Genomic DNA, 11810 nt, shown 5'->3' with positions numbered 1-11810 from the left:
TAGAGACGGGGTTTCACCATGTTGACCAGGATGGTCTCGATCTCTTGACCTCGTGATCCACCCGCCTCGGCCTCCCAAAGTGCTGGGATTACAGGCTTGAGCCACCGCGCCCGGCTAGTGTACTCATCTTAAATGTCCAGTCTGATCAGCTTTTAGATATGTAACACACCCATATTAAGATTTTTAATTCATGGAATTGGGGATTTAGGGCATTGCAGAAAGCCCCCTTTGTCTACAGCAAGTTAACCATTTATTTCAGGTTAGTAGTGTCACACATTGACTTCATCACGCTACCTATATCTGAAGCAAGAATGAATGTACCCACCCACATTCACTGACAGGCAGCCTGTTTAATAGTTATTGATACTTATTTTATGCTTATGTCTAAAATGGTCCTTCATTGCCTTCATGGATAGTTTGAAATCTATGATGGATATTCTGACAGTTGTTAAGGTTTCCCTGCCTCTAGAGTTTATTATGTTTATCATGTAGGCCAGGATTTCTTAACCTCAGCACTATTGCCATTTGGGCTGGATAATTCTTTATTGGGGGAGGGCTGTTCTGGGCATTGCAGGATATGTCCCTGCGGGGGCAAAGTCACCCACTGTGGAGAACTGCTGGGTGCAGGCCATGAGAAAGGGACCAGGCTACTGTAGCACTGTTTGCTTCTGAACAGGCAAACACAAGATCCTCTTGTGAGGAACAGGCAAAACCGTGATCATCACCACCACAACCACCACAAGAGCAACACAAGGAACACACAAGCAAACAAAATCAAAAGTAACTCTTTACTGAGAGCTTACTGTCTGCCGGACCATGTGCATAGCTTATTCCTAATTCCCCCAACAAGGAAGTGCATTTTTTCCCCAATATTGTGGGTAAAGAAACTCTGAGAGGGATCGGGTGTGGTGGCTCACGCCTTTAATCCCAGCGCTTTGGGAGGCTGAAGTGGGCAGATCACAAGTTCAGGAGATCAAGACCATCCTGTCTAACGTGGTAAAAGCCTGTCTCTACTAACAATACTAAAAAAAATTAGCTGGGCATGGTGGCATGCCCCTGAAGTCCCAGCCACTTGGGAGGCTGAGGCAGGAGAATTGCTTGAACCTGGGAGGCGGAGGTTGCAATGAGCAGAGATCGTGCCACTGCACTCCAGCCTGGACAACAGAGTGAGACTCTGTCTCAAAAAAAAAAAAGAGAAATTTTGAGAGGTTAAATGGCTTATTCAGATTACTCAAGTTGTAGATGGAGGAACAATCATTTACGTTTCTGTCTGTCAGATCCCAAAAAGTCTGTGTTTGGTCCCATCCACAATGCTGCTTACACAGCCTGTACCAAACATCAGATGCTTTGTCCAAAAGACACATTTTTTGCCTCCCTGTTAGTAAAAGGTGGGAGAAAAAACTACAAATAGTAAAGACCTGCAAATTTAAGTCAGAATCATTTTGTAGCATTCAGGTTTGCTGAACTTAAATCATTTACTTGATTAAAGTGTGCCTGCCAAATGGAAGCTTACTGAAGAAATATGGAGACACAACAACTTCTCTGTCAATATATTTAGGCTGCCAGGAAAGCTCTTGCAGGCCTGGAAGTGACTCTTCTTCTGGCTTGTCCTAATACTTGTCACTTTCTGCCTGGGTTTTAGAAATGGCAGTCACTTGGAGTTGCTTAAGCAAAGTAATTCTCCTTTGCTTAAAACTAGTCTTTGACTTGCAGATAAATGAGCTAAGATATCAATATCTGTGACATGCATCTCCTTAATTTTTACTAGAGCAGTGTTCATAAGTGATTCTGAAAATACACATTTGATAATGCTCTTATCAAATGAGTAACAATACTCTTTTGTAGGTGTTAAGACATATGAGGATGGAAGAGATTCACAAGTTGCCTTTTAGCATAAACTGTGTCATAATTTGTCAAAGAAAAATAATTTTCCCCTTCCTTATTTCTTACAGTGCTTATATTGATGCAGTTATAATATAAAAGGTTATTATATAAATATTTGTAACTACTTGACATGTTCAAATGAAGAGTTAGGGAGAAGTGAACAAATTTTTCTACTAGAATTGACTGAAGGTCTAAGTTTACCTCAAGATAGGGCATAAACAAGCTCACGGGTTTACAGTGAGTAGTCCAAATCAGTCATTCATGTAAGCATTTCTGCCTTGTTTATAAGATCTTTTAATAAGTACAAGAATTGCATTTCTTAAGTATTAAATGTTTGGATTTTGCAAAGCTTGGATTAGTCCCAGGAAGCCACGCTTATATTTTGCCAGTGGAAAAATGATGACCTCATTTAAATAGATCATTCTACTTAACAATACAACAGTAACTCCAAGCTCAATTAGTGTAATTGTTCTTTTCTGGTGGAGATACATTTATGTTCGATTCTTAAGCAGTAACATAATTCTTTTTGAACTAGCCAATTGCTGATACTTTGTGGATTCAATAATACATTTAACCTTATGCTAAAATGTCTTACTTTTTCTTACATTGAAAGAGGTACTTGAATTTATCAGATAAAATTATAACCCAAAGATTCAATATATTCCTAAAACTGCTTATATTTAGAGATTATTGAAATTCTTTAAATGATTTGATGGTATTTCTTAAGAAATATAAATCAAGCATTCTTAATGTCACACTTTATAACTGTATGGAGGCAGGGTGCAGTGGCATACGCCTGTACTTCCAGCTACGTGGGAGGATCACCAGAGTACAGGAGTTTGAGACCCGCTTGGGGGATCACCGTGAGACTCCATCTTAAAAAAAAAGAACTATGTGGAAAAATGGTTCTCAACACATTAAAATTTAATGCTTTCTTAAAACCAGCAACTTCTTGTTTTTCTCAGACTATTTTAACTTTTTCTTAGTGATTAGTTTTGTACAATATGGCTATCTGAAATAATAAGGGATTTACATTTGGGGGATCAAATTTGACTAAACTATTCAATACTAGACTGGAGAATTTCAGTACAGAAACCAAATGTGCAGAGGACTGATATCTAATCAGTATGTACCAGTCGAGAAGAGCTATTGTGCAACATGGTGATTAGAGTTAATAGCAATGTATCATATACTGGAAAATTGCTGAGAGTAGATTTAAAATATTCTCACCACAAAAAATAAGTATTTGAGGCAATGGATGTGTTAATTAGTTGACTTAGTATTCCATAATTATACATATAACAAAATATCATGTTGTGTGTCATACATATATACAATTTATTTGTCAACTAAAAAAAAAAGTATGCCCTTTGGAATATATTGGACATATTTATACTTTTTAAAGAAAGTACCAGTAGACATATAGTGGTTCCCCAATGGTCCCTCTCCACTGGAGACACTCTCACAGGATGCCCAGGCCTTTCCCCATGACTGGGCAATTAAAGGCTAATGCACAGCACAAAAGGCAGCTTCCGGGATCCTGACCCAGCCCTATGGCTTGCTTCTGTTCTAACTAACTGGCCTGTCTTCTGCCTTACTTGCCATTGGATATTTTGAATATTACTCCTGGGTGGATCTATAAAATAAAGGTCCAACTGTGTTCTATAACATAATGAGATAGTTCAATTATGTACCAATAGAAATAATCTATTATCTGTACAAGAAAATATTATTTCTCAAGATTTGATGTCAGATCAAACATAATTTTCTCAGGGACCCCTCTTTTTTTTTTTTTTTTTTTTTTTTGAGACGGAGTTTCGCTCTTGTTACCCAGGCTGGAGTGCAATGGCGCGATCTCGGCTCACCGCAACCTCCGCCTCCTGGGTTCAGGCAATTCTCCTGCCTCAGCCTCCTGAGTAGCTGGGATTACAGGCACGCACCACCCTGCCCGGTTATTTTTTGTATTTTTAGTAGAGACGGGGTTTCACCATGTTGACCAGGATGGTCTCGATCTCTTGACCTCACGATCCACCCGCCTCGGCCTCCCAAAGTGCTGGAATTACAGGCTTGAGCCACCACGCCCGGCCGGGACCCTTCTTATTTAAGGCTCCCTGCTATGTGTCCCCACAATGTCCTCTATTCCTGTCTTAACACTCTCTGTACTTTCTCTGTTTGTATAATGTCTGGTTTTCCCAAAAGACTGTACACTCCATGAGGGTAAGGGCCCATCTGCAGCCCCAGTGCCTAGCATGAAACCTGCTAGGTAAAAAGGGCTCAATAAATTTTTGTTGAATATAAATTTAAAAAGCTATTTCCATATAATTTTTTCTATACAATTATTTCATTTGTTATTGAAGTTTTTTCTGGCATTAAAACTAGCTTTGGAATTTAGATGGACTACTGTCTCTCATTTTGTTATTTAAATTTGGACACAATTTGTTATTTTCTTGACATGGCTGCTCGTTGCACTGCATGTGATAGTCCCTATTCCCAATTAAAGGATGCCAACCTGGAGATCTTCTTGGCCTTGGGGAACTGAGAACCATATAATAATTTAATTGAATGAATACAATAATAATTAAAGATTCAATTATTACTAGAAGCTATCTGAGTCCTAGGATATTATACTTCAATCTTTCTCATTGTTCTTTCTTTGTACCAACTCCCAGCAGTCTTTTTTAGAGTCAGTATATGGAACCACAATTCACAGTAGCATGGAAAATATTTTTCAGTTAATGAAAGAAGGAAGGTAGGATGATGTGAGACTACTTCTACCAATGATAGGGGTTAGCATTTTACAAAAATGATTCAAGCCATAGTTTTTATAGGATATAAAGTGCATAATAAAGGCAACAGTTGAAAGAGTAAAATCAAGGTGAGAAAAGGTATTGTAGAGACTAAAATATGAGCCAGAGATTTCCTTGTGGGCACAGAGAAAGTGAGGGGGCTCAACTCTAATGGAAGGAGCCATAAGAATAACAGGTTTGGTTTTGCTAAAGGATGAAATAAACACTATGTAAAGAGCTGTTTATTTTAAATTACCTAGCTCAGAGACAGCAAGCCTAGAAGCCACAAAAGTTATAACATTAATCCATCAGTTTTAAGAATATACAATTAAGTGGCATTATATAGAGATAGAACAGTAGAATGAAATAAATAAGGGACTCTTGATACTGCTGCTAACTAGCTGTGTTATATGAAGCAAGTCATCACCTTTCTTTAACTATTTTCTTAGGTTAGAATATTTAATTTCTAAAGTTTCTTCTTGCTTGCAAATTTCATTATTTTGACTACTGTGATTACATGAGGCTTAGACAATGATAATTTCTTAATTTGTATGCTGCTATGGTCTGAATATTTTGTGACCCTCCAAAATTCATATATTGAAATATTCCCAATGTGTTGGTATTATGAGGTGGGGCCTTTAGAAATTGACTAAGTCATGAGGGCAGAGCCCTTGTGAATGGGATTAGGGCATTTATGAAAGGCCTGAGGAAACTTTTTTCTCCCTTTTGCAATGTGAGGACATGTGAAAAGGCACCATCTTTGAAGCAGAAAGCTAGCCCTCATCAGACACTGAATCTGCTGGCACCTCGGTCTTGGACTTCTCAGCCACCAGAATTGTGAGCAATACATTTCTGTTGCTTATAAATTACCTTATCTAAAGTGTCTTGTTATAGCAGCCTGAATGGATTAAGACAAGTGCTATAAAGGGAGGTCTTCCGATAAATTCAGAAGAATCGAAAGGATGTGCTTATGCAGAAAAAGCCCAGGTAAAAGGTGAATCCATTATGATGGTTCTCTGGTCATCGATATGAAGTACCCTTAGAAAAGTACCTTTTCGTATCACACACTTAAACTCACATGGTTCTAAAAATCAGAATGTATGTTTTTTAGACTGTACTAGATTACATTCCTGTTTTTAGACTGTTCCAATAACATGGTGACATCTAAAGATACAAAATACAATTATACATAGATCCCCAAACATCCTTCCACATATATACATATACGTGTATATATGTGTATACACATGCATGTGTATATGTGTGTATACATGTGAGTATATATGTGTGTATATGGTATATATGTATGTATGTGTGTATAGATTGAATGTCTAAGAAGAAAAAATCTTCCAGATACAAAAAGCCCAGAGGAAAGGAGCCTAGAGCCAGACAGGTAGACAGGAACCTACACTGCAGTAGCCTTTGGAGTTTAGTGTAACCAGTAATGGAGAAAGGCCTAGAGCACAAGATAAGACCTGGTCCTGGGGAGAAAGGATTGGGACTTTCTCCCAATCTACAGCATTGTAGAGGACATCTACAGCAAAGAGGGACTGTTACAGGGCTACAACCTCAGTGAAAAAGGGACCTAAAAATTCTACATCCACCAGCACAAGGACACTTATATAGCTCTGAGTACAAAGAAAAGTTTTCATGAGAAATTGAAACCTCAGGCCTGTGCAAGGAGTTGACTAGTTGAATTTATCCTAATCACATGCTGAGAAAAACCATAAGCTGAGAAATTAAGAAAAAAAAACTGGTCCTACCCAGAACTATAAAAACCCTGTAAGAAAACCTAGGCAATATCATTCAGGACACAGGCATGGGCAAAGATTTCATGACGAAGATGCCAAAAGCAATTGCAATAAGAGCAAAAATTGACAAATGGGATCCAATTAAACTAAAGAGCTTCTGCACAGCAAAAGAAACTATCATCAGAGTGAACAGACAACCTACAGAAAGGGATAAATGTTTGTAATATATGCATCTGACAAAGGTTTAATATCCAGCATCTATAAGGAACTTAAATTTACAAGAAAAAATCCATTGAAAATTGGGCAAAGGACATGGATAGACACTTCTCAAAAGAAGATATACATGCGGCCAACAAAGATGAAAAAAAAGCACAACATCACTGATCATTACAGAAATGCAAATCAAAACCACAATGAGATACCATCTCACACCTGTCAGAATGGCTATTATTAATAAGTCAAAAAACAAAAATGTAAATTAGTTCAACCACTATCGAAGACAGTGTGGCACTTCCTCAAAGATCTAGAGGCAGAAATACCATTCAACCCAGCAATTCCATTACTGGGTATATACCCAAAGAAATTTAAATATTTCTGTTATAAAGACACATGCACATGTATGTTCATTGCAGTACTATTCACAACAGCAAAGACATGGAATCGAGCTAAATGCCCATCAATGATGGACTGGATTAAGACAATGTGGTAAATATACATATGGAATACTATACAGCCATAAAAAGTAATCAGATCATGTCCTCTGTAGGAACACGGACAGAGTTGGAGGCCATTATCCTTAGCAAACTAACACAGGAATAGGAAACCAAACACCGTATGTTCTCACTTCTAAGTGGAAGCTAAATGATGAAAATATATGGACACATGTGGGAACAACACATGCTGGGGACTGTTGGAGGGTGGGAGGTGAGAGGAGGAAGAGGATCAGGAAGAATAATGGATGCTGGGCTTAATATCTGGGTAAGGGGATGATCTTTGCAGCAAACCACCATGGCACACATTTATCTATGTAACAAATCTGAACATCCTGTACATGTCCCCTTGAACTTAAAAGTTGGATATTAGACAGGTTCTAGGGGTGATACCTCAGGGGTATACGGCAGAAGCAGATGCAAAACCACTCTGAAAGGACTTTTCACCAATCCAGGCTGCAGAGGATTTCCTTAGAAAAACAAGACCCATATTAAATATTAAAACTGACAAGGAAATAAACAGTCTCCCATGAGGTAGAGTTACCAGACACAATAAACCACGTGATTTTCAGCCCAAGAACTTGAGATAACAGAACAATCTTAAAGTATAATATACATGATTTATCATAATTAATGGCACGAAGGACTATATAGGAGCCATAAGAAAATACGACATTGTGAAAAAGAACAGGTAAATATAAAAAAAGTACAAATAAAGCTTCCAGAAATGAGAAACAGCCACGGAAACAAGAAGTTTAAGGGAACAGCAGCACACTGGACACAGCTAAAGAGACTTTACAATGAACTGGAAGACAAACCTGAGGAAATTACCCAAAATGTGGCACAGAAAAAAATGAGCATTTGTATTTTTTACGAGATATTTTATGATCAGATTGAACCTTAGAATGTTTTTCAGAAGATGAGGCAGTACATTGAATATCTGAGCCACTCTTATGCAGAAAGTAGTACTAGTATTGTACTGTGCAACATGGTAGCCTATAGACACGTTGCTACTGAGCACCTAAACTGTAGTTAACTGATAAACTAAATTTTAAATTAAACTTACTTTTAATTAATGTAAATTAAAAATCATCTATAGGCACATACCACATAATAACCCTTCAGTCAGTGACAGACTACATATATGATGGTGGTCCCTTGAGATTATAATGGAACTATATAATGGAGTAGGCTATACCACCTACATTTGTTATATACACAAACATCGTGGAGTTACATATGTAAATTACATATATAATTTAGCTGGTCAAAAATACGTACTGTACACACATGTATGTACATGTGTATGTGTATATAATGTATGCACATAGCATATATGTACATATTCCATATTCATAGTCACCTTAATGATTGTGGAAACAACTTTCTCAACTTAATTGCAATTTTATCTGGAACTTAAAAGAAGTCACAGACTTGCAGTTACAGCCCTTTGAGTGACTTTTTAGTGACGGTAAGTGAAAGTGAAACTCTTGATTCTACAGCTTCTCAAATCTGCAATAGCTGTCTTCAGATGAGTTTCTTTTATTTGATTCCCCACTCTCCAGCCTCCAGTGTTGTAGATCTGGGGGAGCAACTCAGATCTCCTTTTTTTATTTGTCCTAATATAGTAGAACATCGTAGAGTTACATATGTAACTCGATGATGTTTGCACGACATTGCCTAATGACACAGTTCTTAGAAAAAAAAGATTAATTTTTTCAACAATTGAGTACATCTTAAGATAAAATTTTGGATATGTTAAATAAAATATATTATTAAGTCCCTTTTTAACCCTGGCTATTAGAAAATTTAAAATCACATATATGACTGACATGTATCTATTGGACAGACTGATTAGACCAAATAAAAAAGGAGATCTGAGTTGCTCCTCCAGATCTAAAACGCTGGAGGCTGGAGAGTGGGGAATTGAATAAAAGAAACTCATCTGAAGACAGCTATTGCAGATATAAGAAGCTGTAGAATCAAGAGTTTCACTTTCACTTGCTGTCACTAAAAATAAAGTCACTATAAGGGCTCTGGCTGCAAGTCTGTGACTTCTTTTAAGTTCCAGATAAAATTGCAATTAAGTTGAGAAAGCTGTTTCCACAATTGTTACGGTGACTATGAATATGGAATGTGTACATATATGTTATATGCATACATTATATACACATATACATGTACATACACGTGTGTACAGTACGTATTTTTGACCAGCTAAATTTCTCTTTGACTTTACATGTCCCAAATAGTCTAGTTTCCCAAATACCCAAGATAAATTCGGGACTCTACCTCAGTGGTTCTCATTTGGGGATCTTGCTAAAAGTGCTGACTTTGATTTGGAGGTCTGAATTGTTAAGAATTCTACATTTTAAAAAAACTTTCCAGTGATTAGATATATATATATATTTGTGTGTCTACATATGTATATTAATATATATTTTTAATTGCAATCTTTAGTTAGTTCATTCACTTTACTCAGTGATCAAAGACACATTTCATAACAGGAATTTTGAGCCCAGTGCTACAATAGACACTTTCCTTCCACTGGATCTTTTCTTCTTCTCAGGCCCTTAGTAGCTTGCCTTATTTTTACTGTATTTCATTAATTATTTTATGATACACTAAGAAAGAATTGAATGCTGCCCATTAAACTATGACATTCATTTATTTTAACTATAGCCCTATTCACAAATGTCAGAATGTGAAAAATATGAATCTGTAATGATACATGGAATCAGTATTCCCCAGGTCTCACTTTGAAACCCACATTTAATTCTGCTGATGGATACTATGACCTGGATGCCACTTTATACCCCTTCACATACCTGAATTCATCATGGCTCCCCCAGATAATCCTTACTTTCTTCTGAATGCCACATCTCAGTAAGCAATACAACCCCTAGGTAATTCAGATGCAGACGGTTCTCAGTCCATGCCCTGAGAAACAATGTTCTTCAAGGAACGTCTCTATAATTGTTCCAAGTGTTGTGATGTTTATGGTTGCCATCTAAGGGTTTGCTATTTCAAAGTCAGTGTCTTCTTACAGGTATTTTATAATACACCAAGGATACCAGCCAGCCCCATAGCGTAGTCTCAAGAACTACTTAGAAATGTGACTGTGTGACACTACTCCCTGTTTATCTTAATTTTGCTCCTTATTTAGGACAAAATATTTCCAGCTTGTGCCTCAATATTTAAATATTCATTCTAGAAAATCTTTCACTAAAGCATTTCTTTTTATTCTAACTTTTAGGAAGGAAATCTGTCCTGGTTATGACAAAAAGGCTGCAAGAAGGAAAAGGAGCCAGATAGTAACTACCTAAGTCCAGTAACAATGAGATCGTGAGACTTTTTATGCTGGAATATAACCCCACTCACTTATGTACTCTAAAATGTTGTGTAATCATGACTTAATGCCACCACTAGATGAATAAATACGGCATGTGCTAAATTTAATGTGCTCTGAGGGTACCGCCATGTACTTTATTATTTAATTAGAATAAACCCATTGATATACCTGAATAAACCACATCCACCTCTAAAGCATCATTTCTCAAATGGCTTTAATCTAGTGTCTCAACACACTTAAGACTTAAAGGAGACTAAAGATGAATAAGATGAACATTTCGATAGCACTTTCTACAAAAAAATGCTTTATTTAAAAATACGATCTTTTTAAAAAAGAGACAACTTTTATATACACTTACTTTAGAAACAGTCAAAAACACAACAAAATAAATTCAGATTTAGAAATGATGATTTGTAACGTACAATACTGGTGTACTGAACAAGACAGTTTAAATGTATGATTCTTTCTGTCCCATCACATTTCAATAATTCACATTTGTTAAAACTACTGGTTGGGACTAAAGAAAAGGTCATATCTGAATCCTTTCCCCTTCAGAAATCTGTCACCCTTCTGGGCAGTTACAGAATTGGCGGCAGCTAGGCAGTGTTTGTATTTCTTTGGGTGCCTCTGTGTCAAAACATCCATCTCTGCTTTTATTCTTTTCCTATAAAATTTATTTATATGTGGCTACAGAGCCTGGTCATATATCCCAGGCCTTTTAAAATCTAAATTTCTAGAAATGGATGCTTCCTAAGGGCAAGGAGCATACACTGCTATGACCGCACAGGACTCAGAGCTTAATGCTCTTAGGTTATCAGCAAGAGACATGACTTTGATCTTCCAGTTAGCACCCCAAGTAGCTATCAACCAAACTTTTTCAGCATGGTAGTGAAATATTTCAAGCCATATTCAAACATCTAATGTAGGCTTATAATGAAATAGGAAAAATGGCTTACCAAATTAAAGTGCTATGAGCTACTACATTCAAGAGGCTGTCTTGATTTTATTTTTTGAGACAGCATCTTGCTCTGTCACTCAGGCTGGAGTGCAGTGGCATGATCTTGGCTCACTGCAACCTCTGCCTCCTGGGTTCAAGGATTCTTCCTGCATCAGCCTCCCGAGTAGCTGAGATTAGAGGCAGGCGCCTGCTACCACGCCTGGTTAATTTTTATATTTTTCGTAGAGACAGGTTTTGCTGTGTTGGCCAGGCTGGTCTTGAACTCCTGACCTCAGGTGATTCGCCTGCCTCAGCCTCCCGAAGTGCTGGGATTACAGGCATGAGCCACCTGACCTATCTTGATTTTATAATCTGATGTTTTCAAAACTA

This window comes from Cebus imitator, unplaced genomic scaffold (assembly GCF_001604975.1).
Source record: "Cebus imitator isolate Cc_AM_T3 unplaced genomic scaffold, Cebus_imitator-1.0 Scaffold231, whole genome shotgun sequence".
Lineage (NCBI taxonomy): Eukaryota > Metazoa > Chordata > Mammalia > Primates > Cebidae > Cebus > Cebus imitator.
This window is presented reverse-complemented; position numbering follows the sequence as displayed.